Consider the following 11,846-nt stretch of genomic DNA (forward strand, 5'->3'; position numbering starts at 1 on the left):
CCATACAGTGACCATAATTCATAGATATATGTTTGTTTCATGCTATTATCATGTCCACCTTACTACTGAACTAGTTTACCAAAATGAGTTTCATATACAACATGGTATGCCTGTGATGTGTCTGTTTGTTTCTCTTTCAGAATGCGGACAAAATATTGGAGAAGAGTGCCCCGTTACGCAATGGTAAAGGAAGTAATGCAAATAAGGTTCAAGATAGTGAGACATCCCTGTTGGTCTCCAAAAAAGCTAATAAAAACTATATTGGAGACACTGAGACAACCCCAAAGTCCTATCTTGATGTAGTGTTCGAGTTACTGGCCACTACTGCTGGCACCAGCTCTTCGAACTTGCTGCCTAAATCAGTTCGGCTTATTGAGTTTCAACTTCAAGTTGAAAGACATCGATCAAATGTTCTGCGACAGGAAGCCGAAGGACTGGGGAAGTCCCTGCAGAATTCAGATGCATACTTTCTGGTGAAACAGCAAGCACTAGAAGATTCAAGCGCCAAACAAGAGAAAGCTAATAAGCTTGCTAAGCATCTTGCCAGCATGGTGGAAACCCAGGATATTGTTTCTTGAGCTCTTGTGAAGTGGTTCAGTGCTGGACTTGTTTTGCTGCACCATTTATTTGCACTGGTTGCCAACTTTGACAACCAGTGTATGTAATATGCTGCTTTGTTCCCCATATTTGCACTGGTGGCAAACTTTGATGCCCAGTGGATGTAATATGTGTAATAGTCGTGATGGCCTAGATTAAGTTGCTTGCTTATTTATTTCCTTGTTGTCTTGTTTATTTGTTTTCTTATAGTCAGTGCAGTTCTTTTTCCGCGGTTTGCTAGTGGCCGCAATAACCTATTTTTTTAAAACTAGGCCACAATAACCATGGGCTAAATATCTACTATAGTGACCATGGGCCTCCTACGGGTCATAGTTCTACGGGCTGTAGAAACAATGGGCCTTCTACGGGCCGTAGAATCAATGGGCCTTCTACGGGCTGTATGATCGATTGGCCAAACATGGGCCAATAATGGACCGCATTATGGGCCGTAAATGGGCTAAAGTTCAAATCGTCCGTTCATGGGCCGACCATAATGGGCCGTCGTTAATCGGCCGTATTTGATTACGCTATGAAAATGGCCCAACGGATTAACGGGACACAAACGGGCCGACATTAACCACGGGCTGAATTTGGCCCACAACCAGAACAGGTCAGTAACAGGCCATAAGTAATCAAATACTGCAAATCATCCCAAAAATAAATGGGCCCTAAGAAGGCCGAAAGAGAACACGGGCTGGAAACGGCCCAATGGAATAATGAGCCGTTAATGGGTATAAAGGGATACACTGTTCATTACGGGCCAGTTTCACCACGGGTCGTTAATGGGCTAAGAGTTACAAAGGGCTTCATACGGGCCGAAAGACGTCATGGGCCATACATGGGCTAGAAGTTCCAACGGGCTGGAATCATATTGGACGGCCCAGATGACGCTACTGGGCGTAATTCGGATAGGCCATAATGGGTCGTGAGTCAGCAGGCTGTAAATGGGCTATATGTGAACAAGCCATTAACAGGCTTTCCGTGGGTCGGCCCGCTACCTTTTGACTAAGTCAAACGGTTGGCCTTTTCACTGGAATGGACCTATGTTGGGCCATGCCACGTGTCGACGTATCATAGGCGCCTCTTGTCCAATGAGTGGATGACATCTGTCCCAACGCTAAGCCAACACGTGGATCCTCCGGTGAATGAGAATTTTACACGTGGAAAATCCCCATTGGTGGGGCTGTTAACGGGTTATCGGATCCAAACCAGAACCCGATAGCTTAATGGCGACCCGTTATGGTGGATACCACGTGTCGGTTACCCTTGACGAAAACAGTTCTATGACGCGCCATTTATCGTCATGGAAGTGGACACTTCCGTGATGATAATTTTGGTATTGTCATGGAACACTTCTACGATAGCACAGGTATGACTATCTCTGTCATAAAATCTTCATGGATGTACATGCATGACAGAAAACGTGACCTACTGTGACAAAGACGTATCATCACGGAAGTGGTTCTTTTTGTAGTGACATCCGAAAAGGCGGCAGAGGCCATGGAGAACCTGCTTCCTCATGAGATCGCCGAGCGGGAGCTGGAGATGCAGGAGGTGGCGGAGATCGAGGAGAGCTGGGAGGAGGAGTTGCGCGTGGCCGAGGTCGAGGTAGAGAAGAGTTTGTCCATCGAGGAATCGGTGGTGGAGTACCAACGCGAGCTCTGGCACATCCACTACTACGAGTACTACAACCTTGAGGGTGGCGCCGAGGACGAGGACGAGGATGCGGTCGACTTCAGCAGGGGGACGCAGAGTCCACCAACGGCGGCATGTCGCCAGGATAAGTCATCGACGTCTCATCTTACATCGGTGAGGCATAGGCCAGCGCGGCGACGGCTTTGTTAAAATTATGTGTACTTAGGCTTTGTTTATAATGTTGGTCTTTTGTTAGAGCAATGTTTAGGTCAACTAGCTCTGTTTAATTACTAAAATTGCTTGATTTAGTAAGTGTGGTCTGTGTGCTGTAGTCTCTTTTGTGTGCCCAAATTAGCAAGCGATGTTAAATTATGCAATGACGTGGATGATGACAGTACACAGGGAAATTTCCACCAAAATTTGAATGATCAAACTCATCAAATTATGCAATGACGTGGATGATGACAGTACACAGGGAAATTTCCACCAAAATTTGAATGATCAAACTCATCCCATGCACGTAAAGCAATAGAATCGTTTGCGATGCACACATTCGTTCAAAGTGAATGGTGTTCGGCGGCACCGTGCGCAAAGTTTCCCTCCACCTTTCGAATTTTTTTGCCTGCTGCTGAAATATCTACCCCCTCCCCACCCCCTTTTCTCCCCGACCACAAGTCACATTTCCCCTGTTTCCTCCTTCCTTCCTTCCGAAGCTATAGCCGCTTCCTCGCTTGCTTCCTTGCTCTCACCGTCTCGCATCCGACCGCCAGGGTCGCCATGGTCTTCTTCAATGACCTCTCCAGCAGTTCCTCCTCCGACAACTCTTTCACCACCCGGGTATGCCTCTCTCCTCTCTCTCTCTCGTGTTATGATTTGGAATGAAGGATTTTAAGCCGGTGGTCGATTTGAGTCATTTCTTCCACTTGTAGCTCCCTAGGACCATCAGTTGCAACGAATGGAGTGGGGTGGCTGAAGATCTGTCTGCTTGTTGTCACCAACAATCTCCATGCGTGAAGTTAGTTGCGTTTGAATCTGTGGACAGTGGGAGGAAGTTTCTAGCATGTGCAGAGAAGGTTAGACCCACTTTCGTTGTTACAAATTGATACGTCTCCAACGTATCTATAATTTATGAAGTATTCATGCCATATTTACAACAATTTTATATGTTTTTGGTATGATTTGCATGGAACTAACCGGGATTGACGTTGTTTTCAGCAGAACTACCGTGGTGTTGTTTTTTGTGCAGAAGTGTAACTTCTCCAAATGAGCTAAAACTTTTTGACGATTTTTTTGGAACAAAAGAGACCCCCGAAGCTTCATGGGAGAGCCAGAAGAGCCACGAGGAGGGCACAACCCACCAGGGCACGCCTGAGGGGGCCGGCTTGCCCCGATGGGTTGTGCTCACATCGAGGCCCATCTTCGCGTGAAACCGACGCCAAAAAATCCTATAAATAGAGAAACCATCAGAAATAACCCTAGATTAGAAGTTCCGCCGTCGCAAGCCTCTGTAGCCACGAAAACCAATCTAGACCCCATTCCGGCACTCCGCCGGAGGGGGAAATCATCACCGATGGCCATCTTCATCATCCCGGCGGCCACCATGATGAGGAGGGAGTAGTCCACCCTCGGGGCCGAGGGTTTGTACCAGTAGCTATGTGCTTAATCTCTCTCTCTCTCTCGTGTTCTTGAGATGGCACGATCTTGATGTATCGCGGGCTTTGTTAATATAGTTGGATCATATGGTGTTTTCTCCCTCTCTATCTTGTTGTGATGCATTGAGCTTTCCCATTGAGATTTTGTTTTACCGGATTGAATACTTTTATGGATTTGAGAGCACTTGATATATGTCTTGCATATAAATACCCGTGGTGACAATGGGGTATTTTATTGATTCACTTGAGATATGTTTTGGCACTCAACTCGCGGATTCCTAAGGTGACATTGGGGTAATCTATCCATAGGGGTTGATGCACGTTCTCGTCTTTTGTTTCTCCGGTAGAAATCTTGGGGCACTCTTTGAGGTTCTTTGTGTTGGATTGAGTAGTATGAATCGGAATTTGCTTTGGTGTTATTCTAGTACGAACTCTTGATAGATCGATCGAAAATGATAACTTGTGTCATTTTAGTACGAACTCTTGATAGATCGATCGGAAAGAATAACTTGGTGTTATTTTAGTACGAACTCTTGGATAGATCAATCAGAAAGAATAGCTACAAACAATTTCTTCTTATGTTCTCCGCTAGATAGGAACTTTGGAGTGATTATTCATCGCACGTTAAGGGATGGTTATGTGATCCAATTATATTAGCATTGTTGAGAGATTGCACTAGCGAAAGTACGGACCCTAGGCCTCATTTTCAAGCATTGCAATACCGTTTGTGCTCCATTTTCTCATTTGCTACCTGGCTAATTTTTATTGTTCCTATTATAAAAATCAATATCTACTATCATTACTACACTTGTATCACCATCTCTTCACCGAACTAGTGCACCTATACAAATTACCATTGTATTTGGTGTGTTGGGGAGACAAGAGACTCTTTGTTATTTGGTTGCAGGGTTGTTTGAGAAAGACCATCTTCGTCCTACGCCTCCCACGGATTGATAAACCTTAGGTCATCCACTTGAGGGAAAATTGCTACTGTCCTACAAAACTCTATGCTTGGAGGCCCAACACGAGTCTACAAGAATATAAAGTTGCATAGTAGACATCAAGCTCTTTTCTGGCGCTGTTGCCGGGGAGGTGAGTGCTTGAAGTTATATCTTTAGGTCTTGCAATCGAATCTTTTAGTTTCTTGTTTTATCACTAGTTTGGTTTACAAAAAGAAAACTGCAAAAAATGGAGTTGAGGTTGCATCATATTATTCATCTTTATAATGTCTTTCGTGAAAATGATGGAAATGAAAATTGTGCTCAATTGATACAAGGAGAATTCAAAAAAAAGTTTGGCATAAATGATGAGCATGATTGCAATGTTGTTGGTATGAACTCTTTGAATATCCATGATGCTAATGATATGCAAAGCCATAAGCTTGGGGATGCTATGTCTGATGAAGATGATATTTTTAGTCCCCCAAGTTTTGATGAGAATATTTATTATGATGAAAGCATGCCTCCTATTTATGATGATTATATTGATGAAAGTGGGTTTGGAAGAGTGCCAACTCTAGGTACAAATGATCCCACTATTTTGGAGGGTGTTGAATCTTATTCTAATAATTACGAAAGTGGATTTGGAGAGGTCATGACTTTATTTAGTGATGAATCCACTATTTTGGAAGAGGTTTCAATTGATTATGACAACAAAGTTGCTATCTATGATGATTATAGTGATGACATATATGTTATAGAGAATAATGATAACCATGAAACTTGTCATCATGATTTTAATTTTCAATCACATGATAGTTATTGTGTTGAGTTTGCTCCCACTACTATTGATGAGAATAAATTTGCTTATGTGGAGAGTAATAAAATTTCTATGCTTGTGGATCACGAAAAGAATGCTTTATGTGATGATTATATTGTTGAATTAATTCATGATACTACTGAAAATTATTATGAGAGGGGAACATATGCTTTTACATATTGCAATAATATCAAGTTTTCTCTCTATGAGTTGAAATCTTGAAGTTATGCTTGTTTTGCCTTCCTATGCTAGTTGATTATTGTTCCCATAAATTGTTTACTCACAAAATTCCTATGCATACGAAGTGGGTTAGACTTAAATGTGCTAGTCATATTATTCATGATGCTCTCTTTGTGTTTCAATTCTTATCTTTTACGTGAGCATCAATGAAATCATCATGCCTAGCTAAAAGGCATTAAATAAAACCACTTGTTGGGAGACAACCCAATATTTATACCTACTATTTTGTGTGTTCACATGATTAAGCTATAGTAGTAATCATGTTTTATAGCTTTTGTTTCAATAAAGTGCCAAGTAAAGCATTTGGGATAGTGTGGATGATAGTTGACTTGATTCTATGCAAAAACAGAAACTTTTGCACTAAGTCCATGAATTTTAAAAATTCACTGGAACGTGCTTTTGATCTGATTTTTTATAGATAATTTATATACAAATTGCCAACGTTTTCCTAATTTTTCGGAATTTTTGAAGTTACAGAAGTATGGTTGGAGTACAGATTACTACAGACTGTTCTGTTTTTGACAGATTCTGTTTTCAATGCATAGTTTGCTTGTTATCTAGTTTCTATGGCTTATATTGCTCAATATAAATTGTGTAAATGATAAGGTACATTAGGCATTGTGTGAGAACAATTACGAGTCTTGTCTTTGACAGTACCGAAGTGAATAATTTGTCTTTATCATACTAACCTATCTCACGAAGTTCTGTTAAGTTTTGTGTGATTGAAGTTTTCAAGTTTTGGGTGAGATATCGATATGAGGAGAATAAGGAGTGAAAAGACCCTAAGATTGGGGATGCCCAAGGCACCCCAAGGTGATATTCAAGGAATATCCAAGCAACTAAGCTTGGGGATGCCACAGAAGGCATCCCCTCTTTCATCTCCAGCAATATCGGTAACCTTACTTGAGGTTATATTTCTATTCGCCACATGATATGAGTTTTGCTTGGAGCGTCATTTTATTTTGTTTTGATGCTTCATGTTATTTATAATAATTTTTTGTATATTTTATTTCAATAAAAGTGGCAAGGATAGCCTTTATCATGCTTATTTTGCAAGTATATGAGTTGTTGTTTCAAAACAGAAAGTTTGTCGTTCTTGCAAAAATTCCCGAGAAAAGTCAGAATATGATAAAATGTTGAAATTTTTTGCACAATAATCTATGATAAATTTTCTTCAGTGTGGTAAATTTTCAGAATTTTTTGATTTAAATAAGTATGGATACTTCTTCATCCATTACAGACTGTCCTGTTTTGGCAGATTGCTGTTATGTTTGCATTGTTTGCATATGTTTGCTTGTTTAATGATTCTATTTGAGGATAGGAGTATTAAATATGCAGAGGTATTTAGTATGCAATGTTGAATAATAATTTTAGTGATTTGCTACAGTAGAGAATGATAAGGTTTTGCATTGATTATAATAACTTATCTCACGAGTTCTTGTTGAGTTTTGTGTGGATGAAGTTTTTGAGATTTAGGGAAACCCTGATATAAAAGGAATTAAGGAGACACAAAAGCTCAAGCTTGGGGATGCCCAAGGCATCCCAAGATAATATTTCAAGAAGTCTCAAGCATCTAAGCTTGGGGATGCCCCAGTAAGCATCCCACCTTTCTTCATCAACAATTATCAGTTAGTACCGGTTGAGCCTAAGTTTCTGCTTCTTCACATGATGTGTGCTATTCTTAGAATGTCATTTTATTTTATTTTTTACTTTCTGTTTTAATAAGATACTTAGATCTGAAAGTTTTTAAATAAAATAGAGTCTTCAAATAGCTACCCATTTACATAGCTACTCGCTTGATCTTCACTTGTATCTTTTTGAGTAGTTTGTCATTTACTCTTGTGCTTCACGTATATCCTATGAGTAAATTGTTGAATTAATTGAATATCATGATGTTGAAAATATATGTTCCTATCATGCCTAGTAGTAGCTTCACATTGGGTTTAGAAAGTGAAATCTTTTGAAGGTTGACAATCACAATATTGGTCATACAAGCAATTCATGAATGATTAGTATAAGGAAGAGAAATTTCACATGCAAATATATTATCTTGGACATCTTCTATGATTGTGAATACGCATTAATTATTTTCAAACTTGAGCAAATTAGTTGCAGTTGGACAAGGAAGACAACGTAATGAGTTATGTTTGGGTATATTTGCATAGAAGTTATATTGTTATGGATCCTCCAACATGTGGTGTTTGCCTAGGATCTTTTGCTAGACAAAAACTCATACTAAGTAGAGATACTACTTGCGCATCCAAAAACCCTTAAACCCAGTTTCTTGCCATGAGTGTCCACCATACCTACCTATGGATCGAATAAGATCCTTCAAGTAAGTTATCATCGGTGCATAAAGCAATAAAAATTGCTCCTAAATATGTTTGATCTTTTATTGTAAGGGAAAATTGAGCGTTGTACGAACTTGTGATGGCATAATAATAAAAGTGACGGACTGCATAATAAAGGTTGCTATCATAAGGGGTAATATAATGTGACATTCCTTTGCATTCAGAGCTTGGTCATCCAAATAAAAAGCGCATGACAACCTCTGCTTCCCTCCGCGAAGGGCCTATCTTTTACTTTTCAGTATTTAGTTTTATGCAAAGAGTCAATAGTATGAATTCTCATTTCAACCTCAACTATTCTATAGTTGGCAAGCATCATGTGGTGGGGAAAGATCTAGGCACATATGACCAGTCAAATATATTTGATCATGATTTATTATTGTTGACAATTATCTCTATGATAAATGAGTTGGGAGGCAAAATATTAAGCCCCTATCTTTCTCTGTGTTCGATGGATGCCATTTGTTCTAAGAATATGCTTTGAGTACTAGCAATCATGGAAGACTATATGATGATTGAGTATGTGGAGCTCTTACTTGGACTTTGTTGAATAAGTTGAATTGTAATTGTTTCATGACTAAGAATATAGGTTGTTGAGTTTCAAGAGAATTCATGGTTTGAACCTTAACATGTGAATTGGTTGCTACTTTATCATGATGAGTTTTATGAGAAAGAGTTGATGTTATGATGCTAGGAGAAGTGATTGAAATTATCATTGATCAAACTTATGCACTATGCTAGCATTCACGCTTCATAAATTATTTCTTTTATCATTTACCTACTCGAGGACGAGTAGGAATTAAGCTTGGGGATGATGATACGTCTCCAACGTATCTATAATTTATTAAGTATTCATGCCATATTTACAACAATTTTATATGGTTTTGGTATGATTTGCATGGAACTAACCCGGACTGACACTGTTTTCAGTAGAACTACTGTGGTGTTTTTTGTGTGCAGAAATGAAAGTTCTCCAAATGAGCTGAAACTTTTTGATGATTTTTTGGAACAAAAGAGACCCTCGAAGCTTCATGGGAAGGACAGAAGAGCCACAAGGAGGGCACAACCCACCAGGGCATGCCTGAGGGGCCCGGCTTGCCCCGAAGGGTTGTGCTCACCTCGAGGCCCATCTTCGTGTGAAACCGACGCCAAAAAAATCCTATAAATAGAGAAACCATCAGAAATAACCCTAGATCAGAAGTTCCGCCGCTGCAAGCCTCTATAGCCACGAAAAACCAATCTAGACCCCATTCCGGCACTCCGCCAGAAGGGGAAATCATCACTGGTGGCCATCTTCATCATCCCGGCGGCCACCATGATGATGAGGGAGTAGTCCACCCTCGGGGCTGAGGGTTTGTACCAGTAGCTATGTGTTTAATCTCTCTCTCTCTCTTGTGTTCTTGAGATGGCACGATCTTGATGTATCGCGGACTTTGTTAATATAGTTGGATCATATGGTGTTTCTCCCTCTCTATCTTGTTGTGATGCATTGAGTTTTCCCTTTCAGATTTCGTTTTATTGGATTAAATACTTTTATGGATTTGAGAGCACTTGATATATGTCTTGCATATGAATACCCGTGGTGACAATGGGGTATTATATTGATTCACTTGAGATATGTTTTGGCACTCAACTCGCGGATTCCCGAGGTGACATTGGGGTAATATATGCATAGGGGTTGATGCACGTTCTCATCTTTTGTTTCTCTGGTAGAAATCTTAGGGCACTCTTTGAGGTTCTTTGTGTTGGATTGAGTATTATGTATAGGAATTTGCTTTGGTGTTATTCTAGTACGAACTCTTGATAGATCGATCAAAAATAATAACTTGTGTTATTTTCATACGAACTCTTGATAGATCGATCGGAAAGAATAACTTGGTGTTATTTTAGTACGAACTCTTGGATAGATCGATCGGAAAGAATAGCTACAAACAATTTCTTTTTATGTTCTCCGCTAGATAGGAACTTTGGAGTGATTCTTCATCGCACGTTGAGGGATGGTTATGTGATCCAATTATATTAGCATTGTTGAGAGATTGCACTAGCGAAAGTACGGACCATATGTTGGAAATATGCCCTAGAGGCAATAATAAAATGGTTATTATTGTATTTCCTTGTTCATGATAATTGTCTATTGTTCATGCTATAATTGTATTAACTGGAAACCGTAATACATGTGTGAATACATAGACCACAACATGTCCCTAGTAAGCCTCTAGTTGACTAGCTCATTGATCAATAGATGGTTATGGTTTCCTGACCATGGACATTGGATGTCATTGATAACGGGATCACATCATTAGGAGAATGATGTGATGGACAAGACCCAATCCTAAGCATAGCACAAGATCGTGTAGTTCGTTTGCAAGAGCTTTTCTAATGTCAAGTATCGTTTCCTTAGACCATGACATTGTGCAACTCCCGGATACCGTAGGAATGCTTTGGGTGTATCAAACGTCACAACGTAACTGGGTGGCTATAAAGGTGCACTACAGGTATCTCCGAAAGTGTGTGTTTGGTTGGCACGAATCGAGACTGGGATTTGTCACTCCGTATGACGGAGAGGTATCTCTAGGCCCACTCGGTAATGCATCATCATAATGAGCTCAATGTGACTAAGGAGTTAGCCACGGGATCATGCGTTACGGAACGAGTAAAGAGACTTGCCGGTAACAAGATTGAACGAGGTATTGGGATACCGACGATCGAATCTCGGGCAAGCAACATGCCGATAGACAAAGGGAATTGTATACGGGATTGATTGAACCCCCGACATCGTGGTTCATCCAATGCGATCATCGTGGAACATGTGAGAGCCAATATGGGTATCCAGATCCCGCTATTAGTTATTGGCCGGAGAGGTGTCTCGGTCATGTCTGCATGGTTCCCGAACCCGTAGGGTCTACACACTTAAGGTTCGGTGACGCTTGAGTTGTTATGGGAAATAGTATTTGGTTACCGAAGGTTGTTCGGAGTCCCGGATGAGATCCCGGACATCACGAGGAGTTCCGGAATGGTCCGGCGGTGAAGATCGATATATTGGACGAAGGGTATTGGAGTCCGGAAGTGTTCCGGGGGTACCAGGCTATGGACAGCATGACCGAAAGGTGTTTCGGGAGCCCCGGCAAGTGTTGGAGGGCCTCATGGGCCAAAGGGGAAGGGGCAAACCAGCCCACTAAGGGGTGGTGCGCCCCCCACACCCTTTCCCACGTTACTTGGGGAGGTGGGGCGCCTCCACCTGGCTTGGGAGGCAAGCCTCCACCTGCTTGGCTTGGGGGCAAGTCTCCCTAGGATTTTCCCTAGGGAGATCCAATCTGCTTGGCCGCCGCCCCTAGGGGAAACCCTAGGGCTCCTCCCCCTCTCCCCTTGCCCCTATATATAGTGGAGGGGTGGGAAGGCAGCCACACCTCTTCCCTGGCGCAGCCCTCCCTCCTCATCCAACTCCTCCTCCGCCTCCGTAGTACTTAGCGAAGGTCTGCCGGAGAACCACGAGCTCCATCGCCACCACGCCGTCGTGCTGCTGGAGTTCTCCCTCAACTTCTCCTCTCCCCTTTCTGGATCAAGAAGGAGGAGACGTCCCCGGGCTGTACGTGTGTTGAACGCGGAGGCGCCGTCC

This window comes from Triticum aestivum, chromosome 2D, assembly GCF_018294505.1.
Source record: "Triticum aestivum cultivar Chinese Spring chromosome 2D, IWGSC CS RefSeq v2.1, whole genome shotgun sequence".
Classification (NCBI taxonomy): Eukaryota; Viridiplantae; Streptophyta; class Magnoliopsida; order Poales; family Poaceae; genus Triticum; species Triticum aestivum.